The sequence below is a fragment of the Oncorhynchus masou genome, chromosome 13 (assembly GCF_036934945.1).
Source record: "Oncorhynchus masou masou isolate Uvic2021 chromosome 13, UVic_Omas_1.1, whole genome shotgun sequence".
Taxonomy (NCBI): domain Eukaryota; kingdom Metazoa; phylum Chordata; class Actinopteri; order Salmoniformes; family Salmonidae; genus Oncorhynchus; species Oncorhynchus masou.
In genome coordinates, this window is record NC_088224.1 from 66,875,365 (window position 1) to 66,901,309 (window position 25,945).

Sequence of the window (25,945 nt, forward strand, 5' to 3'; positions counted from 1 at the left end):
TCCCAGTACAACCCTAACCCCAGCTTCATGTCCACATCCCAGTACAACCCCAGCTTCATGTCCACATCCCAGTACAACCCTAAACCTAGCTTCATGTCCACATCCCAGTACGACCCTAACCCTAGCTGCATGTCCACATCCCAGTACAACCCCAGCTTCATGTCCACATCCCAGTATGACCCTAAACCTAGCTTCATGTCCACATCCCAGTACAACCCTAACCCCAGCTTCATGTCCACATCCCAGTACAGCCCTAACCCCAGCTTCATGTCCACATCCCAGTACGACCCTAACCCCAGCTTCATGTCCACATCCCAGTACAACCCTAACCCCAGCTTCATGTCCACATCCCAGTACAACCCTAACCCTAGCTTCATGTCCACATCCCAGTACAACCCTAACCCCAGCTTCATGTCCACATCCCAGTACAACCCTAACCCCAGCTTCATGTCCACATCCCAGTACAACCCTAACCCCAGCTTCATGTTCACATCCCAGTACAACCCTAGCTTCATGTCCACATCCCAGTACAACCCTAACCCCAGCTTCATGTCCACATCCCAGTACAACCCTAACCCCAGCTTCATGTTCACATCCCAGTACAACCCTAACCCCAGCTTCATGTCCACATCCCAGTACAACCCTAGCTTCATGTCCACATCCCAGTACAACCCTAACCCCAGCTTCATGTCCACATTCCAGTACAACCCTAACCCTAGCTTCATGTCCACATCCCATTACAACCCTAACCCTAGCTTCATGTCCACATCCCAGTACAACCCTAGCTTCATGTCCACATCCCAGTACAACCCTAACCCCAGCTTCATGTCCACATCCCAGTACAACCCTAACCCCAGCTTCATGTCCACATCCCAGTACAACCCTAACCCTAGCTTCATGTCCACATCCCAGTACAACCCTAACCCCAGCTTCACGTCCACATCCCAGTACAACGCTAACCCTAGCTTCATGTCCACATCCCAGTACAAGCCTAACCCCAGCTTCATGTCCACATCCCAGTACAACCCTAACCCCAGCTTCATGCCCACATCCCAGTACAACCCTAACCCCAGCTTCATGTTCACATCCCAGTACAACCCTAGCTTCATGTCCACATCCCAGTACAACCCTAACCCTAGCTTCATGTCCACATCCCAGTACAACCCTAACCCCAGCTTCATGTTCACATCCCAGTACAACCCTAGCTTCATGTCCACATCCCAGTACAACCCTAACCCCAGCTTCATGTCCACATCCCAGTACAACCCTAACCCTAGCTTCATGTCCACATCCCATTACAACCCTAACCCTAGCTTCATGTCCACATCCCAGTACAACCCTAGCTTCATGTCCACATCCCAGTACAACCCTAACCCCAGCTTCATGTCCACATCCCAGTACAACCCTAACCCCAGCTTCATGTCCACATCCCAGTACAACCCTAACCCTAGCTTCATGTCCACATCCCAGTACAACCCTAACCCCAGCTTCACGTCCACATCCCAGTACAACGCTAACCCTAGCTTCATGTTCACATCCCAGTACAACCCTAACCCCAGCTTCATGTCCACATCCCAGTACAACCCTAACCCTAGCTTCATGTCCACATCCCAGTACAACCCTAACCCTAGCTTCATGTCCACATTCCAGTACAACCCTAATCCCAGCTTCATGTCCACATCCCAGTGCAACCCTAACCCCAGCTTCATGTCCACATCCCAGTACAACCCTAACCCCAGCTTCATGTTCACATCCCAGTACAACCCTAACCCCAGCTTCATGTCCACATCCCAGTACAACCCTAGCTTCATGTCCACATCCCAGTACAACCCTAACCCCAGCTTCATGTTCACATCCCAGTACAACCCTAACCCCAGCTTCATGTCCACATCCCAGTACGACCCTAACCCCAGCTTCATGTTCACATCCCAGTACAACCCTAACCCCAGCTTCATGTCCACATCCCAGTACAACCCTAACCCTAGCTTCATGTCCACATCCCAGTACAACCCTAACCCTAGCTTCATGTTCACATCCCAGTACAACCCTAACCCTAGCTTCATGTTCACATCCCAGTACAACCCTAACCCCAGCTTCATGTTCACATCCCAGTACAACCCTAGCTTCATGTCCACATCCCAGTACAACCCTAACTCCAGCTTCATGTCCACATCCCAGTACAACCCTAACCCCAGCTTCATGTTCACATCCCAGTACAACCCTAACCCTAGCTTCATGTCCACATCCCAGTACAACCCTAACCCTAGCTTCATGTCCACATCCCAGTACGACCCTAACCCCAGCTTCATGTCCACAGCCCAGTACAACCCTAACCCCAGCTTCATGTCCACATCCCAGTACAACCCTAACCCCAGCTTCATGTCCACATCCCAGTACAACCCTAACCCCAGCTTCATGTCCACATCCCAGTACAAGCCTAACCCCAGCTTCATGTCCACATCCCAGTACAACCCTAACCCCAGCTTCATGTCCACATCCCAGTACAACCCTAACCCCAGCTTCATGTCCACATCCCAGTACAACCCTAACCCCAGCTTCATGTCCACATCCCAGTACAACCCTAACCCCAGCTTCATGTCCACATCCCAGTACAACCCTAACCCCAGCTTCATGTCCACATCCCAGTACAACCCTAACCCCAGCTTCATGTCCACATCCCAGTACGACCCTAACCCCAGCTTCATGTCCACATCCCAGTACAACCCTAACCCTAGCTTCATGTTCACATCCCAGTACAACCCTAACCCCAGCTTCATGTCCACATCCCAGTACAACCCTAACCCTAGCTTCATGTTCACATCCCAGTACAACCCTAACCCTAGCTTCATGTCCACATTCCAGTACAACCCTAACATATTAAGACCCCCACACACAAAAGCTACATAACAATGGTGTAACAGGGTTACCTTCCACGATGCCCCAGGGGTAGAGACGACCCCGGACCCTCTTCCCTTTGGCCTCCACCACCGTGTTGCTGCCGATCACCGCAAATGGTATACTGTCCTGGAGGAGGGAGACCGGGGGAGGGAGAGAGAGCAAGAGAGGTGAATATGAATGACGTGAATAAAGTACAAAGTGGGGGGAATATATCTGTGGTTACGATGAGGTAATGCAGAGAGGGGAAAATGCTGCAATGCAGATCTACCCATTTCTCCATCTCTCTCTCTCTCTCTCAAATCAAATGTTATTTGTCACATGCAACGAATACAACAGGTGTAGACCTTACAGTGAAATGCTTACTTACAAGCCCTTAACAAACAATGCAGTTTTAAGACAAATACCAAACAATGATAATAAAAGTAACAAAAAATTAAAGAGCAAGGTTATATACAGGGGGTACCGGTTACAGAGTCAATGTGGAGGTTATATACAGGGGGTACCGGTTACAGAGTCAATGTGGAGGTTATATACAGGGGGTACCGGTTACAGAGTCAATGTGGAGGTTATATACAGGGGGTACCGGTTACAGAGTCAATGTGGAGGTTATATACAGGGGTACCGGTTACAGAGTCAATGTGGAGGTTATATACAGGGGGTACCGGTTACAGAGTCAATGTGGAGGTTATATACAGGGGGTACCGGTTACAGAGTCAATGTGGAGGTTATATACAGGGGGTACCGGTTACAGAGTCAATGTGGAGGTTATATACAGGGGGTACCAGTTACAGAGTCAATGTGGAGGTTATATACAGGGGGTACCGGTACAGAGTCAATGTGGAGGCTATATACAGGGGGTACCAGTACAGAGTCAATGTGGAGGCTATATACAGGGGGTACTGGTACAGAGTCAATGTGGAGGTTATATGCAGGGGGTACCGGTACAGAGTCAATGTGGAGGCTATATACAGGGGGTACCGGTACAGAGTCAATGTGGAGGCTATATACAGGGGGTACTGGTACAGAGTCAATGTGGAGGCTATATACAGGGGGTACCGGTACAGAGTCAATGTGGAGGCTATATACAGGGGGTACCGGTACAGAGTCAATGTGGAGGCTATATACAGGGGGCACCGGTACAGAGTCAATGTGGAGGCTATATACAGGGGGTACCGGTACAGAGTCAATGTGGAGGCTATATACAGGGGGTACCGGTACAGAGTCAATGTGTGGGGGCACCGGTTAGTCGAGGTAATATGTAGATGTAGATAACAAGCAGAATGTAGCAGCAGTGTAAAAGTGTGGTGGGGTGGACAATGCAAATAGTCTGGGTAGCCATTTCATTAGATGTTCTGGAGTCTTATGGTTTGGGGGTAGAAGCTGTTTTGAAGCCTCTTGGACCTAGACTTGGTGCTCCGGTACCGCTTGCCGTGTGGTAGCAGAGAGAACAGTCTATGACTCGGGTGGCTGGAGTCATTGACAATTGTTAGGCCTTCCTCTGACACCAACTGGTATAGAGGTCCTAGATTGCAGGAAGCTTGGCCATGGTGATGTACTGGGCCGTACGCAATACCCTCTGTAGTGACTTGCGGTCGGAGGCCCGAGGAGTTGCCATACCAGGCAGTGATGCAACCAGTCAGGATGCCCTTAATGGAGGATCTGAGGACCCATGCCAAATCTTTTCAGTCTCCTGAGGGGGAAAAGGTTTTGTCGTGCCCTCTTCACGACTGTCTTGGTGTGCTTGGACCATGTTAGTTTGTTGGTGATGTGGACACCAAGGAACTTGAAGCGCTCAACCTGCTCCACTACAGACCCGTTGATGAGAATGGGGACGTTCTCTGTCCTCCTCCTGTAGTCCACAATCATCTCCATTGTCTTGATCACGTTGAGGGAGAGGTTGTTGTGCTGACATGGCCAGGTCTCTGACCTCCTCCTTATAGTCTGTCTCGTCGTCGTCAGTGATCAGGCCTACTACTGTTGTGTCATCGGCAAACTTAACAATGGTGTTGGAGTCTACTTAGAAATTAACAGAGCACACTGTCAGGGCACATGAGGTCACAGACACGGTTCTATGAGGGGGAGTGACTGAGACACCATTTATCAACTAAAACACCATTCAGGCCTGGTCTGGATGCACAGCCACACCCTGCCCTCTAGTGCGCCAGTGCACACACACATCAATAGAATTCACAAACAGATAACTATTCAAGGCTGTGTGCTCAATAACAACACGGGTATGGACATTATCTCTAATCTAGGTTTCCTATCCCAGCATTTCTGTATTGCAGACAGGTTGCTTATGATGACCATTGTCCTTTATGTTGTCATACTTCCTCAACTAGTGATGTGAGGTTTGGATAAATGTGGTTCACCTTGAGCTCCTGATCCTGCTGTTTGAAGTCCTCATCCTCATCAGAGTCACAGTCTGGGAACTGGTAGATCTTAATCCCATACTGCTGGATCTCCTCTCGGATCTACAGGAAGTTGGAGGGAGGGACAGAGAGAAGCAGATGGAACGAGGGAGGGAGGGACAGAGAGAAGAAGATGGAACCAGGGAGGGACAGAGGGACAGAGAGAAGCAGATGGAACAAGGGATGGAGGCACAGAGAGAAAAAGATGGAAGCAGGGACAGAAAGATGAACATGGAGGGAGGGAAAGAGAGAAGAAGATGGAGGGAGAGACAGAGAGAAGAAGATGAGGTAGTGGCAGAGAGAAGAAGATGGAGGGAGGGACAGATAGAAGAATATGGAGGGAGGGACAGAGAGAAGAATATGGAGGGAGGGACAGAGAGAAGAATATGGAGGGAGGGACAGAGAGAAGAATATGGAGGGAGGGACAGAGAGAAGAATATGGAGGGAGGGACAGAGAGAAGAATATGGAGGGAGGGACAGAGAGAAGAATATGGAGGGAGGGACAGAGAGAAGAAGATGAGGTAGTGGCAGAGAGAAGAAGATGGAGGGAGGGACAGATAGAAGAATATGGAGGGAGGGACAGAGAGAAGAATATGGAGGGAGGGACAGAGAGAAGAAGATGAGGTAGTGGCAGAGAGAAGAAGATGGAGGGAGGGACAGATAGAAGAATATGGAGGGAGGGACAGAGAGAAGAATATGGAGGGAGGGACAGAGAGAAGAATATGGAGGGAGGGACAGAGAGAAGAATATGGAGGCAGGGACAGAGAGAAGAAGATGAGGTAATGGCAGAGAGAAGAAGATGGAGGGAGGGACAGAGAGAAGAATATGGAGGGAGGGACAGAGAGAAGAATATGGAGGGAGGGACAGAGAGAAGAGGAGAACAATAAACTACTGTTTGGAATCCTGTGATTGAGGATGGAGCAAAAGCAAATCCATCAAAACAGTCACCTAGAAATCAAAATTATTTTAGAAACCAATGAATCCTGTCCATTTCTTATTTGCACACACCCAAGGTATTCAGACAAGCAGACACAGACACAGATAGAAAAGTGAGTTAGAATGGGCTTGCCTTGAATTTCTTTTTCTTGACCTCGGTGGGTGTGAGTGTGTCTGCCTTGGCCAGGATGGGCACAATGTTGACCTTCTCATGAAGGGCCTTCATAAACTCCACATCCAGAGGCCTCAGACTGAGACAGATATAAGACAACAAGATATGACATATATTTTTTGTGATTTAGCAGACTAAATGACCAGAGCAACATACAATTAGGGACAACAACTCAACACTAAGAAAACAACCAAAACACACTGTACATGTGGAAACACTGACAAAACTTGGATATGGTTAAGAGCTAAAGGGATAATTACGGTAATCCAAATGAAGGTAATCCTCATTAACCCATATTTTCAAGGATAGTAGTAGTATCCAATAGTGGTCAGCAGAGGGAGCTATCTCCTTATTACAGGTTTGCAGCAGTGCTTCAATGCTACTAATGGTGCAACTTACACACTGGTGTGAAACAGACCGTAAACTCAGACAAAAGTACCGCATCAGCATTTACCCCAAAGATTGGAGAGAAAGTTTAGTATTGTAGCATCTGCCCTCAAAATGGATAGAACGTTGAACGTTTAGCACTGCACGAGATGCAGATTTCCCTGGAGGCAGCAGAGCAAGGTGGTTCTAGATTCCAGGGAAACCCAATGCATTTAGAATGCATGGGACATGGTGCAAACCAACATGGTGCATAGTCGAAACCCTATCAGTGGTAGTGAAGGAAAGAAGGTAGAAGGGGAAAGGAAACTAATCTAAGAGTATTGAGACACAGCCAATATGTTTATCTCAACAGAAGAAAGGACTCCATTTAAAGAGTATTGAGACAGAGAGGACATGTCGTAGCTGACGTACCCGTGTCCAAAGGGAGAGATGAAGTAGAGGCAGCAGTGGACTCTGTTGTCCTGGATGTTCTTCCTGTTCAGTCCACTCTCGTCCCTGAAGTACTGCTCAAACTGCTGGTCGATGTAGTCCGCCACTGACTTCCAGCTAGGGCGGTGGGGGAGACACAGAGACACACCAGCACTGAGGCAATACTGCAGAGACAGCCACCCTACAACCACTAACCATACCAACCCTAACCCACTGACTTCACGCTAGGGCGGTGGGGGAGACACAGAGACACACCAGCACTGAGGCAATACTGCAGAGACAGCCACCCTACAACCACTAACCATACCAACCCTAACCCACTGACTTCACGCTAGGGCGGTGGGGGAGACACAGAGACACACCAGCACTGAGGCAATACTGCAGAGACAGCCACCCTACAACCACTAACCATACCAACCCTAACCCACTGACTTCACGCTAGGGCGGTGGGGGAGACACAGAGACACACCAGCACTGAGGCAATACTGCAGAGACAGCCACCCTACAACCACTAACCATACCAACCCTAACCCACTGACTTCACGCTAGGGCGGTGGGGAGACACAGAGACACACCAGCACTGAGGCAATACTGCAGAGACAGCCACCCTACAACCACTAACCATACCAACCCTAACCCACTGACTTCCAGCTAGGGCGGTGGGGGAGACACAGAGACACACCAGCACTGAGGCAATACTGCAGAGACAGCCACCCTACAACCACTAACCATACCAACCCTAAGCCACTGACTTCACGCTAGGGCGGTGGGGGAGACACAGAGACACACCAGCACTGAGGCAATACTGCAGAGACAGCCACCCTACAACCACTAACCATACCAACCCTAACCCACTGACTTCACGCTAGGGCGGTGGGGGAGACACAGAGACACACCAGCACTGAGGCAATACTGCAGAGACAGCCACCCTACAACCACTAACCATACCAACCCTAACCCACTGACTTCACGCTAGGGCGGTGGGGAGACACAGAGACACACCAGCACTGAGGCAATACTGCAGAGACAGCCACCCTACAACCACTAACCATACCAACCCTAACCCACTGACTTCCAGCTAGGGCGGTGGGGGAGACACAGAGACACACCAGCACTGAGGCAATACTGCAGAGACAGCCACCCTACAACCACTAACCATACCAACCCTAAGCCACTGACTTCACGCTAGGGCGGTGGGGGAGACACAGAGACACACCAGCACTGAGGCAATACTGCAGAGACAGCCACCCTACAACCACTAACCATACCAACCCTAACCCACTGACTTCACGCTAGGGCGGTTGGGGAGACACAGAGACACACCAGCACTGAGGCAATACTGCAGAGACAGCCACCCTACAACCACTAACCATACCAACCCTAACCCACTGACTTCACGCTAGGGCGGTGGGGGAGACACAGAGACACACCAGCACTGAGGCAATACTGCAGAGACAACCACCCTACAACCACTAACCATACCAACCCTAAGCCACTGACTTCACGCTAGGGCGGTGGGGGAGACGCAGAGACACACCAGCACTGAGGTAATACTGCAGAGACAGCCACCCTACAACCACTAACCATACCAACCCTAACCCACTGACTTCACGCTAGGGCGGTGGGGGAGACACAGAGACACACCAGCACTGAGGCAATACTGCAGAGACAGCCACCCTACAACCACTAACCATACCAACCCTAAGCCACTGACTTCACGCTAGGGCGGTGGGGGAGACACAGAGACACACCAGCACTGAGGCAATACTGCAGAGACAGCCACTAACCATACCAACCCTAACCCACTGACTTCACGACAATACTGCAGAGACAGCCACCCTACAACCACTAACCATACCAACCCTAAGCCACTGACTTCCAGCTAGGGCGGTGGGGGAGACACAGAGACACACCAGCACTGAGGCAATACTGCAGAGACAGCCACCCTACAACCACTAACCATACCAACCCTAAGCCACTGACTTCACGCTAGGGCGGTGGGGGAGACACAGAGACACACCAGCACTGAGGCAATACTGCAGAGACAGCCATCCTACAACCACTAACCATACCAACCCTAAGCCACTGACTTCACGCTAGGGCGGTGGGGGAGACACAGAGACACACCAGCACTGAGGCAATACTGCAGAGACAGCCACCCTACAACCACTAACCATACCAACCCTAACCCACTGACTTCCAGCTAGGGCGGTGGGGGAGACACAGAGACACACCAGCACTGAGGCAATACTGCAGAGACAGCCACCCTACAACCACTAACCATACCAACCCTAAGCCACTGACTTCACGCTAGGGCGGTGGGGGAGACACAGAGACACACCAGCACTGAGGCAATACTGCAGAGACAGCCACCCTACAACCACTAACCATACCAACCCTAACCCACTGACTTCACGCTAGGGCGGTGGGGGAGACACAGAGACACACCAGCACTGAGGCAATACTGCAGAGACAGCCACCCTACAACCACTAACCATACCAACCCTAACCCACTGACTTCACGCTAGGGCGGTGGGGGAGACACAGAGACACACCAGCACTGAGGCAATACTGCAGAGACAGCCACCCTACAACCACTAACCATACCAACCCTAACCCACTGACTTCCAGCTAGGGCGGTGGGGGAGACACAGAGACACACCAGCACTGAGGCAATACTGCAGAGACAGCCACCCTACAACCACTAACCATACCAACCCTAAGCCACTGACTTCACGCTAGGGCGGTGGGGGAGACAGAGACATCAGTCATTCTCCTACTATATATTGAGCTATACTGCAACTGTACCTCAAACTGACATCAAAGAAGAGTCCTGTGGAGGAAGGATGTTTGACATATACCATTCAGTGTTATTGACAGCGTCTCCAAAGCCAGGGGTGTCTACGATGGTGAGCTTCAGCTTGACGCCCTTCTCCTCAATGTCCACTGTGTGTTTAGTGATCTCCACTGTCTGAGTGATCCGCTCTGGAGTTAAAACACACATTTCCTCAGCAGCTGGCCATTTAAAATCATGCATTCATTTATTCAGAAGATGAGACACCGTAATGGCCGCCTCACCCTCAGCGTTGAGTAGCTTCCTGTCCTTGTAGAGGTCTGTGAGGAAGAGGCTGTTGACCAGGGTGGACTTGCCCAGACCAGACTCCCCTGCTACCATCAGGGTGAAGTCAAAGCCCTTCTTGACAGACTTACGGTGCACCTGGTTTGGCAGTGTGGCAAATCCCACATATTCCTTGTCTTGGTCCTAAGAAAGCAGGAGAAACACAAAGAGGCGCCATTTTAAACAATCTGCTAAATTCTGGTGGCGGCACATTGCGAGTTACAGTAATCTTTCCAAATAAAAAGGTAACACCTACCACACATAAATACATGTCTTTCAAACTTAAAGCCATTTTACCAGATGTAGGGTATTGAATGAAGCCATTGTCAACACAACAGAACACACTACTGTCTTTGACCAACATCAATTTTCAAAGCGAAAGCCACAAACTGAGTCATCGGTCAGACACAATCAAAGTTCCCAAGTAAACATCACTGGAAATGGCCTGAACCTGATGCTAGTGCTCCTCTGAGGCTAAAGCACATACTACTTGGACTGGAGAGCTGATAACCCAACCCATGTTGCCCATAGTGTTGCCTCTGGTCTCTACACCCTAAACGGTCCCCCTGGCCTGAAGTTTACCTCTGGAAAGTCGTAGGGATCAAAGCGGCCCCAGGGGCTCTTGGGCCTGGTGGGACTGAGGGGAGACTGCATATCATAGTGATCCACCATTCCACCTCCACCTAGCTGCAGCCTCCCTACGCACTGGTTGTCTGACTGGGCCCTGCCACCTGCCGTGGGGGCGCAAAAACGGTGGAGTCCCAGAGGTGGGCGTCCCGGGGGTGTTCGGGGGGCTGTCGCCACCCTCCGCCTCCCTGTCCACCGGGTGGGGGTGCTCATGGTCGGGGCTGTGCTCATAGCTGGGAAGAGGCAGGTGGGGGTGTGGATGGCCCCCGTTGTGGTGGGGGTCTTGCTGCATAATGTTCTCCAACTCAGAGTCTTCAGAGTCGTCCTTGCAATGGCTTGAGTGCTAAGGGGGAGGGGGGCCAGGGAACGGTGCGGGTGGGTGTTTTCCGGGTGGGTGGGAGAGGTGATGCAGAGAAGAGTGGACAGAGGGGAGTAAAGGTTGACGCAGGAAGGAGGATAATATAGATCGGAAGGAAAACAAGGAGGAAGGTAACAGGGGCAACATAAGGATCAACAGAAAAGAAGAAAGTACAGAGTGGTTAGAATCACTGAATGTTTTGATGGAGAGAAGGTACGAGAAACAACCTAAGAAATCATTATTATAAGTGCAAGATAGGCCTAGTTCTCTAGGGGTTAGAGAAGATTTACACTAAGAGACAGTGAGGAAAGAAGATGTTGATTGACTGATTCACTAGAGAGACCACCAGAGAAGCTACAAGATTAACAACATAAGAGGGTAAATATTTGTGCTGATGGGAGGAATGCCGATGTCAAATGCCGGGGAAGAAGAGATCCGTGATGTCCATCAAACTGATAACAAGCACATGGTCCTCCACTAGAGTAGATAACTCCTATCATAATTGTAGTATTAGTATTTTAATAGGATCCCCATTAGCTATTGCTGAAGCAGCAGCTACTCTTCCCGGGGTCCACACAAACATGACATAACACAGAACATTAATAGGCGAGCACAGCTCAAGGACAGAACTACATAATTGACCTTCATGAACTTGTAGGAAATGGGAGGATATATCTTGTTTAAAGTGCAGTGTCGTGGCAGCTGGCTGGAAAGATTCTCACTGCTCAGCAGATTCAGACTTGGTGGCACCCTATTCCCTATGGACCCTGGTCAAAAGTAGTGCACTATATAATGAATAGGGTGCCATTTGGGACACAAGCTGGGACAACACAATTCAATAGAAGGTACGGTATTGTAGCCACATGGATGATAAAGAGTGGAGGGAACCGTTTAATGGGTTACATCAGAAGTTCCACCACAGCAGAAGGACAGGAGGCACTGCCAGACTGCACAGATCACAGAAACATGTCGTGACGCCACATCTGGGTGGCATTTGTGTGCACTTCGCTCTCCACAACCAAATATGGTTTCCATTGATAGAGTAGAGCTAAAGCAAATTAACCTCTAAACGATTACTGAACCCTCTTGATTACTAGATGACTACTCAAATGAACTGCTGTAATGTAGTGTGATACAACTTCAAACATTCATGAAAACACACTTTATTACATCAACAAGAACTTAACCTTGACATCATCTAATGGGTGTCTCTCTCAACATACTGGTATACAAAGGAAACCTGATAAAAACCTGTTGGTGTTAAACATGTCACCTCAAATGTAATTTCCACAATGACTGATCAATTTGTGGCCTCAAGTTGGTGATTAGTAACAGCACTCTCATTTTCAAATCTACCTAAACCTGTCAATCATAATTACACAGCTCTCACACATACATTACCACAGCTCTCCCTGTAGTTCCCAGACTAGAGACTGGTGCTCATGTTACCACAGCTCTCCCTGTAGTTCCCAGACTAGAGACTGGTGCTCATGTTACCACAGCTCTCCCTGTAGTTTCCAGACTAGAGACTGGTGCTCATGTTACCACAGCTCTCCCTGTAGTTCCCAGACTAGAGACTGGTGCTCATGTTACCACAGCTCTCCCTGTAGTTCCCAGACTAGAGACTGGTGCTCATGTTACCACAGCTCTCCCTGTAGTTTCCAGACTAGAGACTGGTGCTCATGTTACCACAGCTCTCCCTGTAGTTCCCAGACTAGAGACTGGTGCTCATGTTACCACAGCTCTCCCTGTAGTTCCCAGACTAGAGACTGGTGCTCATGTTACCACAGCTCTCCCTGTAGTTCCCAGACTAGAGACTGGTGCTCATGTTACCACAGCTCTCCCCGGAGTTCCCAGACTAGAGACTGGTGCTCATGTTACCACAGCTCTCCCCGGAGTTCCCAGACTAGAGACTGGTGCTCATGTTACCACAGCTCTCCCTGTAGTTCCCAGACTAGAGACTGGTGCTCATGTTACCACAGTTCTCCCCGGAGTTCCCAGACTAGAGACTGGTGCTCATGTTACCACAGCTCTCCCCGGAGTTCCCAGACTAGAGACTGGTGCTCATGTTACCACAGCTCTCCCTGTAGTTGCTAGAATAGAGACTGGTGCTCATGTTACCACAGCACTCCCCGGAGTTCCCAGACTAGAGACTGGTGCTCATGTTACCACAGCTCTCCCTGTAGTTCCCAGACTAGAGACTGGTGCTCATGTTACAACAGCTCTCCCCGTAGTTCCCAGACTAGACTGGTGCTCATGTTACCACAGCTCTCCCTGTAGTTCCCAGACTAGAGACTGGTGCTCATGTTACCACAGCTCTCCTTGTAGTTCCTAGACTAGACTGGTGCTCATGTTACCACAGCTCTCCCTGTAGTTCCCAGACTAGAGACTGGTGCTCATGTTACCACAGCTCTCCCCGGAGTTCCCAGACTAGAGACTGGTGCTCATGTTACCACAGCTCTCCCTGTAGTTCCCAGACTAGAGACTGGTGCTCATGTTACCACAGCTCTCCCCGGAGTTCCCAGACTAGAGACTGGTGCTCATGTTACCACAGCTCTCCCCGGAGTTCCCAGACTAGAGACTGGTGCTCATGTTACCACAGCTCTCCCCGGAGTTCCCAGACTAGAGACTGGTGCTCATGTTACCACAGCTCTCCTTGTAGTTCCTAGACTAGACTGGTGCTCATGTTACCACAGCTCTCCCTGTAGTTCCCAGACTAGAGACTGGTGCTCATGTTACCACAGCTCTCCCCGGACTTCCCAGACTAGAGACTGGTGCTCATGTTACCACAGCTCTCCCCGTAGTTCCCAAACTAGACTGGTGCTCATGTTACCACAGCTCTCCCTGTAGTTGCCAGACTAGAGACTGGTGCTCATGTTACCACAGCTCTCCCTGTAGTTGCCAGACTAGAGACTGGTGCTCATGTTACCACAGCTCTCCCTGTAGTTCCCAGACTAGAGACTGGTGCTCATGTTACGACAGCTCTCCCTGTAGTTCCCAGACTAGAGACTGGTGCTCATGTTACCACAGCTCTCCCTGTAGTTCCCAGACTAGAGACTGGTGCTCATGTTACGACAGCTCTCCCTGTAGTTCCCAGACTAGAGACTGGTGCTCCTGTTACCACAGCTCTCCCTGTAGTTCCCAGACTAGAGACTGGTGCTCATGTTACCACAGCTCTCCCTGTAGTTCCCAGACTAGAGACTGGTGCTCATGTTACGACAGCTCTCCCTGTAGTTCCCAGACTAGAGACTGGTGCTCATGTTACCACAGCTCTCCCTGTAGTTCCCAGACTAGAGACGGGTGCTCATGTTACCACAGCTCTCCCTGTAGTTCCCAGACTAGAGACTGGTGCTCCTGTTACCACAGCTCTCCCTGTAGTTCCCAGACTAGAGACTGGTGCTCATGTTACCACAGCTCTCCCTGTAGTTCCCAGACTAGAGATGGGTGCTCATGTTACCACAGCTCTCCTTGTAGTTCCTACACTAGACTGGTGCTCATGTTACCACAGCTCTCCCTGTAGTTTCCAGACTAGAGACTGGTGCTCATGTTACCACAGCTCTCCCTGTAGTTCCCAGACTAGAGACTGGTGCTCATGTTACCACAGCTCTCCCTGTAGTTCCCAGACTAGAGACTGGTGCTCATGTTACAACAGCTCTCCCCGTAGTTCCCAGACTAGACTGGTGCTCATGTTACCACAGCTCTCCCTGTAGTTCCCAGACTAGAGACGGGTGCTCATGTTACCACAGCTCTCCCTGTAGTTCCTAGACTATACTGGTGCTCATGTTACCACAGCTCTCCCTGTAGTTTCCAGACTAGAGACTGGTGCTCATGTTACCACAGCTCTCCCTGTAGTTGCCAGACTAGACTGGTGCTCATGTTACCACAGCTCTCCCTGTAGTTCCCAGACTAGAGACGGGTGCTCATGTTACCACAGTTCTCCTTGTAGTTCCTAGACTAGACTGGTGCTCATGTTACCACAGCTCTCCCTGTAGTTCCCAGACTAGAGACTGGTGCTCATGTTACCACAGCTCTCCCTGTAGTTCCCAGACTAGAGACTGGTGCTCATGTTACCACAGCTCTCCCTGTAGTTGCCAGACTAGAGACGGGTGCTCATGTTACCACATCTCTCCCTGTAGTTTCCAGACTAGAGACTGGTGCTCATGTTACCACAGCTCTCCCCGTAGTTCCCAAACTAGACTGGTGCTCATGTTACCACAGCTCTCCCTGTAGTTGCCAGACTAGAGACTGGTGCTCATGTTACCACAGCTCTCCCTGTAGTTGCCAGACTAGAGACTGGTGCTCATGTTACCACAGCTCTCCCTGTCGTTCCCAGACTAGAGACGGGTGCTCATGTTACCACAGCTCTCCCTGTAGTTCCCAGACTAGAGACTGGTGCTCATGTTACCACAGCTCTCCCTGTAGTTCCCAGACTAGAGACTGGTGCTCATGTTACCACAGCTCTCCCTGTCGTTCCCAGACTAGAGACGGGTGCTCATGTTACCACAGCTCTCCCTGTAGTTCCCAGACTAGAGACTGGTGCTCATGTTACCACAGCTCTCCCTGTAGTTGCCAGACTAGAGACTGGTGCTCATGTTACCACAGCTCTCCCTGTCGTTCCCAGACTAGAGACGGGTGCTCATGTTACCACAGCTCTCCCTGTAGTTTCCAGACTAGAGACTGGTGCTCATGTTACCACAGCTCTCCCTGTAGTTCCCAGACTAGAGACTGGTGCTCATGTTACCACAGCTCTCCCTGTAGTTGCCAGACTAGAGACTGGTGCTCATGTTACCACAGCTCTCCCTGTCGTTCCCAGACTAGAGACGGGTGCTCATGTTACCACAGCTCTCCCTGTAGTTGCCAGACTAGAGACTGGTGCTCATGTTACCACAGCTCTCCCTGTCGTTCCCAGACTAGAGACGGGTGCTCATGTTACCACAGCTCTCCCTGTAGTTGCCAGACTAGAGACGGGTGCTCATGTTACCACAGCTCTCCCTGTAGTTGCCAGACTAGAGACGGGTGCTCATGTTACCACAGCTCTCCCTGTAGTTCCCAGACTAGAGACGGGTGCTCATGTTACCACAGCTCTCTCTGCCATGCGCCAGCCTGTGTAAAGAATCACCAGCCTGCTCCACTATAAATAATACAGTGCTTTTGAAAGGGCTAGGAGGCTGTTTTAGTTCTAAGGGAACAATAGTAATGTGTAAACTGGAGTTATGGGACCATATCTCTGCTCAATAGTGATATTACGTTTTGAAAGCGGACATGGAGTCATGATGATACATTGCTGTTCTTCCAGCTTTTAGCTCTGTGAACAGACACACAGCCCATTGGGCCTCCTTTCTTTGGATCAATAGTAAAGCACTCTCAACTTTTTTGCACAAATATCTGGTTCAAACAGGAACTAGTAAACTAGGAAGTAAACTAGTGAACTACAAAGGGGTTCTAAAGCATGGGGACAATTAACTTAAACATTTTCATGTACGTGGTTGCCAGTCCTTGGTATGTATGAATCTTAGATTGTCCTTCCACATAGTTCTAAGGATAATAACAAGAGATTGTCCCAGCATGCCGACAGTGGGCTGATTGTGGTTCCATATTTTTTATTTAACTAGGCAAGTCAGTTAAGAACAAATTCTTATTTTCAATGATGGCCTAGGAACAGTGGGTTAACTGCCTTGTTCAGGGGCAGAACAGCAGATTTTTTACATTGTCAGCTCGGGAATTCGATCTTGCAACCTTTCAGTTACTAGTCCAACACTCAAACCACTAGGCTACCTGCGAGGCAGGTAACAGGGGCAACATAAGAGTGCAGTGGTATGAAACATCCTGCCACAACAACATCACTGTGTTGTGTATGACAATTAAGAGTGGATAGGGCTTAGGAGGGGGGCGATGGGGATTTCTGGGGACGTCACTGAGAGACCTATACAAATATGTAAAATAATTCAAAGTATTTTAGGTGCACTTGATTTAGCTGAGAATTTGGATCTTTTTGGACTATTCCATTTGTTCCATTCATTGTGCCAGTCCAACTAAATCAAGCACAGCAGCTCAAATATTTGGAAAGTACTTGGCATATTTCTTTGACCCATATCTGGTCTGATCACTGGTACCTGTTCGGTCTGATGGTGGTGGTCCCTGGTGTGGCCAGGGGATGGCGGGGCGGAGTCCTGGTCATCTGATGATGAGTGAGCCTCACGGTCACTGTCCTCCATTGCTACTGGGGCTACAGTGCACACTGCCATCTCCAACCAGGAGGGAACATGTATTTGGAGTGGAGAGGGGCGGAGCAAGGAGCAGGGAAGTAAGGATTGGAAGGACCAAACAGAACAAGGCATGGGGAATGGGGATGGAGGAAGTGGAAGGGTAGGTTGGCGTGACAACAGGATAGCGTTGCGTGATGGTGTTTTGTGTAGAACAGACCAGTACAAAAGGGTTGGAAAAAAAAAATGAAAAAAAATGAAATGATTAAATAAACTTGAATTAAATGAACAACGAGTGTGTAGTGAGACACAGACGTCTGTATCCAGCTGTAGAAAATGACATGGCTGTTGGATGCCAGAGTAAGCAACATGGCTGTCCGCTGGAGTAGCCCACAGGGTGATTGAGTTGTATTCAGAGTGGTGTGTGGAAAGCATTGTTTCAGCAATGTCCAGAAATAATGTTGGTATGGGCAGGGATCTATTCTGTCTGGTCATTCCACTCTAGCAGTACTCTCTGCCTAATGTTGTTTATTTGTCCAGCTGCACTTAGTTTAACTGATTCTGATTTCTTCCCATTCAGGGGGTCTCACAAAGCACTGTTACTGAAGCAGATGAAATGAACTGATCCGGCTGCAGTTGCATCAGGTAGAGTGGAAATGTCTTGACTGAAAATAAAAACTGAAATACACATGCATACTAACACTCAAAGTTCACAGCAAGGCCATGCAGGGTTTTCAAGACAAGGTTTTCCAAGTCATCCCAACAAGGTTTTCAAAGTCATCCCAACGAGGTTTTTCATGTCATCCCAACAAGGTTTTCCAAGTCATCCCAACAAGGTTTTCAAAGTCATCCCAACAAGGTTTTTCATGTCATCCCAACAAGATTTTCAAAGTCATCCCAACAAGGTTTTCAAAGTCATCCCAACAAGGTTTTCAAAGTCATCCCAACAAGGTTTTTCATGTCATCCCAACAAGGTTTTTCATGTCATCCCAACAAGGTTTTTCATGTCATCCCAACAAGGTTTTTCATGTCATCCCAACAAGGTTTTTCATGTCATCCCAACAAGGTTTTAATTACACAGGGATTGGGATTAGGAGCAGAGAGGACAGAGAGGAAAGGAAATTAATAGTCTCACAGATTAGAGGACAATTGACCTGTTTTCCTCTGGTCTGCTTTTCTCTGACCAAACCACATGGATCAATGTCCAATCTATTGCCCAACATGGATGACCCACTGTGTGACCCAGTTAACAGCATCCCAGGTCAATAACAACCAACACTATCAACTCTGGAGCAGAGATGTGTGTGGAATGGTTTTCAGATCAAACATTTCTAAATCTTTTACTTGCCACACAGAGAGGATAATTGTCAGATTCTGAACACTTCTCTGCTCTACCATTTAAAAACCTGAAGGACAAGTCTGATTGATGACATATATCTAAAGATAATGCAGTCTTTGTAATCAATCTTTAAACAATTAAACAACAATCCAAACTTACAAAAAGGTTTACTTTATAAGAAATGAACTAATCCTGGGTGTACTCCAACTAACCTACATTTTTATGATGTCCTTAACTATAAAAAAAACTCACCAGACTCAATTTAAAAAAAATCATCTTCAGAACAATAACTCACCTATTCTCCTGCAGTACCTCACCTGTGTTACCCTGTATGAGATGTAACAGCCTTGCTCTCTTGCCTCCTCTCAACCAGCTCTTCATGCCCTCACCGGGAAATGGTCCGGAGTGCCCAGCATCCCCTGCCTATATACCCCCCCTGAACCAGGACACTGTGTCCTTCAGCCCCATCGAGCTGCCTGGCTGTCCCACCGCCCTGGGGCTCCTAGTCCTATCAGCCACATAGACATTAAATCCATCCACGGCCCACGCACCCATCACGGTTCACAGGACCAGGCTGTCCAAACCACACCATCCCAATAACACCAACTTCCTAACATTTGAGGCCACTCATCTCTGGTTACACTGCCTGAAAAGCCCAGGTGTATCAGTTGGGCTGTCAGGCACTGGATTGTGTGATTATCTTTAGCATTAAAGTCTTAGGAGACCGCAGCCACAGCTGAAAGGATTTAAGGGATGATGATCAAGGAATTTCCCTGTAGATGGATGGAACTCACCTCTCTTTACCCGTCTGCATGGCTGGCTGCCTCGCTTCCAAAAAAACACTGTCTCATGAGGTCTTTATTCAACAGTTTGACATAAAGTGAGAAGAAAGGAGATGGCATATCAAGGGAGGGAAAGAGAGAAAACAGATAGAAACCAATAGTGAGAGGAAAGAGATAAAGGGAGAGATAACGAGGAGGAATCACAGATTATACTGAATATAAGAGCCTTAACACAGACAGCAAAACAATAGTGGTAGTGACGGTCAGGCAGCAGAGTTGGACTGGTGACATCACCCAGTCAGTCAGCCTGGGCAGCACGTCCATCAGGGGTACTTGGCATGCCTGGCACAGAGTAATCTGGAGTGGGTTAACCTTGGGATTACTGCCCCCCTTTCACCCTCTTGCATTGCTGCAGGATATGAGGATGGAGGGAGGAGAGAGGGCGAACAGGATCATTTATCCTGCTCTCTGTTAATGAACAGCTCAATCTAGAGGTAGGGTAGCATCAGTCGCAAATACAGTTCCAAGTGTTTCGTCACCCACGCATGCTTTCCTTCTGAGCCTTCATCTCCCTTCTCCCGATTCTCTACCCTGTCCCAAGTGTGTACACTTGCCTTCATGGGAGACACACATACACTAATGACTTTACAGAGTTATGCATTGAACTGCTGCAACCTCCCTAACATAACACTAGGCCTATTACGCAACTGTGTTTAGAATTATTCCATCCATTTATCTCATGTACGTACAGTGATTTGTTGGGAAAATACGTTGGACATTTATTTGTCATGGGACTTTCCATTAGATCACTTCAATGTGCTTATCATGGGTTCAACATAATAAGACAACCTCAAATCCTTAAGAAAGGAAGGGAGAGCAGACTACATACAGTCATACATACAGTCAGAGAGAATCAGTCAAACTGAATTCATCAAAACTAACAAGAATAGACAAAGAGGCTGTCATAATGAAAATGATAGTCACGTTGACCAAAATTTGTCTTGGTAAATTAAGTCACATAACTCTACAGTTTACATCTTCATTTAACTTCTTATTCCATTGCATTCCTTTTGATTTAGTCACACTATTCCTGAGAAAAGGAGAGGAGAAATCTAAAGCATACAGTCAGAAACAAATTAGGCTATATATCTGAACGCTCTCTTGACGTACACCTGAAACAACCCAGTCAGCCAACAGGGCTACAGCTGAGCATCTGAACTCAACATAGTTCCAGAGGCTGATACACCAATAAGCTTAGGAAAAAACACTGTCGACTAGCTATAAAACACCCAACCTATGGTGGAGCTGAGCCAGACCAACACAGAAATCACACCACAGGAAACTAATACAATGACACCTCCAGTAAGATTAGCGTGGTGGTCTCATATGCTGTTCTGAGGAGGTCTGAGTACCTGTCACTGCAATGCAGACAACATTATCAATGCCCTTATTCACCTGAGGCATGCAACTCAAACTATCTAGTCGTACAGTGCCTTCGGAAAGTATTCAGACCCCTTGACTTTTTCAAAATGTTTAGGTTACAGCCTTGTTCTAAAATGTATTAGATTGTTGTTGTTTTTTACCTCAATCTATACACAATACCCCATAATGACAAAGAAAAAATAGGTTTTTATAAATTGCTAAAAACAGAAATATCACATTTACATAAGTATTCAGACCATTTACTTGGCAGTGATTACAGTCTCAAGTCTTCTTGGGTATGACGCTACAAGCTTGGGACACTTGTATTTGGGGAGTTTCTCCCATTCTTCTCTGCAGATCCTCTCAAGCTCTGTCACGTTGGTAGGGGAGCGTTGGGGCACAGCGATTTTCAGGTCTCTCCAGAGATGGTTGATCGGTTCAAGTCAGGGCTCTGGCTGGGCCACTCAATGACATTGTCCCGAAGCCACTCAATGTTGTCGTTGTCCTGTTGGAAGGTGAGCACTCTGGAGCAGGTTTTCATCAAGGATCTCTCTGACTTTGCTCCGTTCATCTTTGCCTCGATCCCGACTAGTCTCCCAGGACCCTGCCAATGAAAAACCTCCCCACAGCATGATGCTGCCACCACCATGCTTCACCATAGGGATGGTGCCTTGTTTCCTCCAGACGTGACACTTGGCATTCAGGCCAAAGAGTTCAATATTGGTTTCATCAGACCAGAGAATCTTGTTTCTCATGGACAGAGTCTTCAGGTGTCTTTTGGCAAACTCCAAGCAGGCTGTAATGTGCCTTTTACTGAGGAGTGGCTTCCGTCTAGCCACTCTACCATAAAGGCCTGATTGGTAGAGTGCTGCAGAGATGGTTGTTCTTCCATCTCCACAGAGGAACCCTCCCTGACCAAGAACCTTCTCCCCCGATTGCGCAGTTAGGCGGGGCGGCCAGCTCTAGGAAGAGTCTTGGTGGTTCCAAACTTCTTCCATCGAAGAATGATTGAGGTCACAGTGTTCTTGGGGACCTTCAATGCTGCAGAAATGTTTTGGTACTCTTCCCAGATTTGTGCCTCGACACAATCCGGTCTCGGGGCTCTATGAACAATTCCTTCGACCTCGTGGCTTGGTTTTTGCTCTGACATGCACTGTCAACTGTGGGACCTTATATACTGGTGTGTGCCTTTCCAAATCATATCCAATCAATTGAATGTATCACAGGTGGACTCCAATCAAGTTGTAGAAACATCTCAAGGATGATCAATGGAAACAGAATGCACCGGAGCTAAACTTAGAGTCTCATAGCAAAGGGTCTGAATATTTATTTATAAGGTATTCAATTATTTTATTATTGGCTAAAATTTCTTAAAAACTGTTTTGGCTTTGTCATTATGGGGTATTGTGTGTAGATTGCTGAGGATTTTATTGTATATAATCCATTTTAGAATAAGGCTATAGTCAAGGGGTCTGAACACTTTCCGAATGCACTGTATATAGTGCAGTCAGTGCAAACCAACCAGATGAAACCAGAAAGTTTCTGGTTCAAGTCCAAGGTGGCATACTGCTGTGGTGGCCAGCCCCTTGAGCAATATCTAAGGCACTTAACTGCAAAATACTTCCACAGATGTTGTGGAAAACTCAACAGCTGCAGTCAGAAACGTGTAGTATGTCAGCTGCTTATGATTTGTATGAAGGTTTGTGATCTTGTGATCTTATCTTAAAAGTTTCATTCCACAGATTTCACAGAGCAGTCAGTCCAACACAACAAAATATTTCTCTGCTCTAAAGAAAATGTCATGGGTAAAAATCTCTACAGTACAGAATCAGACTTCTCAGCCAGGCAATGTCCTGTCACAATAACTACACGTGACAACAATTGGTGATCTCAAACTTTTCTATCTGTATAGTTCAGGTCATTACGAGTAACAACATGCCATAATGAAGCCATCATATAACAATTCCACTCTGGTCCGTAGCGGTGCACATGATGCATTTTACTCTGCACCCACTTTTGTGGAAGGTACTTAATAATCTTTAATGAGTTGTTATAAGCTCTTTTGAATGGCATGTTATGGGGTTCCTGCACATGCTTATTGAAGAAGCTAATGTTCACCTTTAGGAGGGTGCTTCAATCAACTCACTGTCTGTCTGCCCTCAAAGGGCCCATTGTCAACATACCACCAACTAAATCCAAAAAAGGGGAAGAAATGATGGGTTGTGGGAACAAACTTTTTTCCCCTGACTGATGGACTAAAAGGTGGATGGTTGGTTGGACTATATAATACAGTCTCAGAGAAACAATAAAAGGACATGAAACCAAATTGAACATAACAGTAGTTGTGGTTGGCAACAATACCCTGCTTTGTTACTGATGGAGCGAGGTAGAGGGTTTACCTACCACTGTGCTGACCTGCCACTGTGTTGACCTGCCACTGTGTTGACCTGCCACTGTGTTGACCTGCCACTGTGCTGACCTGCCACTGTGCTGACCTGCCATTGTGTTGACCTGCCACTGTGTTGACCTGCCACTGTGTTGACCTGCCACTGTGCTGACCTGCCACTGTGCTGACCTGCCACTGTGTTGACCTGCCACTGTGTTGACCTGCCACTGTGCTGACCTGCCACTGTGCTGACCTGCCACGGTGTTGACCTGCCACTGTGTTGACCTGCCACTGTGTTGACCTGCCACTGTGTTGACCTGCCACTGTGTTGACCTGCCACTGTGTTGACCTGCCACTGTGTTGCGAGATGAGGAGGAGTAGCATGTAGTGTTGCACTCAGGGGACCAGGCAGCTAAGTGTTTTACATAGGACATGGTGTGTTGAAGGTTAACGATTATTGTCGCAAGTCTTTTCCTGGAAACAGAACCGAGAAATTTCCCTTTAGATAGGCCAACTGCAAAGTCAAAATGGTCTATATCCTAAAAATGTATAGAAACAAAAATGTGCTTTTTGGTCTTAAAGGTTAGGGTTAGGCATTAGGGTGTGTGGTTACGGTTAAGATCAGATGTTATGACTTTGTGGCTGTGCCAGCTATTGACCACTCTGCAGAACTGCCTCTAGATTCATAACGAAAAACACCAACCTGTGTGTGTGCATACATGGGAATTGCTATCACAAGCCCCAGAGTGCCATAAAAAAACTGTACAGCATGTTGTTATTGACCTGGTGTGATGAAAACACATTTCCACTGCAGGAAATTCAAATGTCAGCCTAGTTATTTGTATCTACTAAAACTACAGTATGGTAATTATGGTGTTATCATTCAATGTCCGGTTGTGAAAACAACCTTATTAAGTGGGAGTATAGTCATAGACTGGGCATTTACTTCAGAACATGTTCATTTCCCCTCCTTCTGGAGGTCGCGCTTTATTTCCCAGTGTCTTAAGTGAAAGGAGAGGCTTCAATGCCCCTGTGAAATGCAAACTGTATTTTACTGGGATGTTCTGCAGACTAGACGGGTGGCCAATGGGGCATCTCCCAAGTCCTGTGAGTCTGTTGTGACACATTCAAACATACAGTAGACTCAGAACATCCAAACAACATCTAAATATAATGAGTTCTTGTTCTGTGGGATTCACCTATAAACACTCATTTTGGAACATAGGCTATTACCCCAATCTCATTTATGAGCGAATTCCCTTAATAATGTAATGTATAATGCACATTGTGGAGTGTTTGGTTTAATGTTTGTGTAGAACACTAGTGAGGTTCACCCTTGTGGCTCACCCAGGTGCAGGTGGTGATGCAGTGAGCATGTGTGCTTTTCTCTGCTCTATGTGAATGCTGTGGTTGTTCAGATCAGCACAGCAGGGCTCTGTGTGTCTGAGTGAGTCTGGGCTATTAACGAGACAGAATGGAGAGATGGAGAGAGCGAGAGAGGCAGGAAGGCAGAGAGATAGATGGGGGGGAGGAGAGGAGAGCTGCCAATACATACACACACACAGATCTGCCAGAACAGCCAAAGGGAAGTCAGGTGCTCATCTTAGTTGTCATACATACAGAGGGGGCCATGGAGTGTATAAAGTATTGTATTCAGTAACATAACTTTCGGATTACCTAAACTCAGTAACGTAATCTGATTATTTACATGTGTATTACTTTCCCTTTAAAAGGAATTAGAAGACAAAAACGATTCATCACAGTGATCTCTGAGACTTAAAACCTTTTTAAATGCAGAATTGAATGTTGAGAAAACAGAAAGGTGTCAACGTATTTTTTCAAACAACCTTCCTGAATTTAAAATAATCCAAGAAGCAATCAGCTAGTTTTGCAAAAGTATCTAATCTGATTACAATATTTCTGCTGGTAATGTTAAAAAAAAGAAAATTGTAAATCCGATTACATGTAATCAGTTACTCCCCAACCCTGGAAATACCCATATTGACTATAGTAAATCTACAGTAGACTGGTGCTCTAAGACTTGAGCAAAATGCCATTCAACTGACACTATCAGACAGGCAGAGAGCCCCAGTGCCCCAGTTAATAACATCTGCAGCATCAGCAGCAGGTAGGCTAACTCTCCAAATCCAATACACTCACAGTGCGTTCAGCTGTTACTACATCTAATCAACATTGACATCCCTATGGAAAACTGATGGTTCCCCTCTCACAACAGGCAACAAGCACCCAACAATAAGACATGGTAACAACAACCGACATGTGTTTACAGTAATAGGAAGCCATGTATATCAAACCAAACACTTCACAGTATAAAGCTGAGTTGAGAAGAAAATGATCAAGCCGAAATGCAGAATTATGTTCACACAGAGAACACACACAGACTGATATTTATACCAAACTGACTGAATGCAACTTGTAGTGTTGTGTTGCAGACTGTGTGATATAGTGGTGAACTT

General features: G+C 47.7%; 1 pseudogene; it reads right to left on the reverse strand.

Moving 5' to 3' along the window:
* LOC135552876 (septin-5-like) overlaps positions 1-25,945 on the reverse strand; it is a 45,313-nt pseudogene that overhangs the window by 18,870 nt on the left and 498 nt on the right.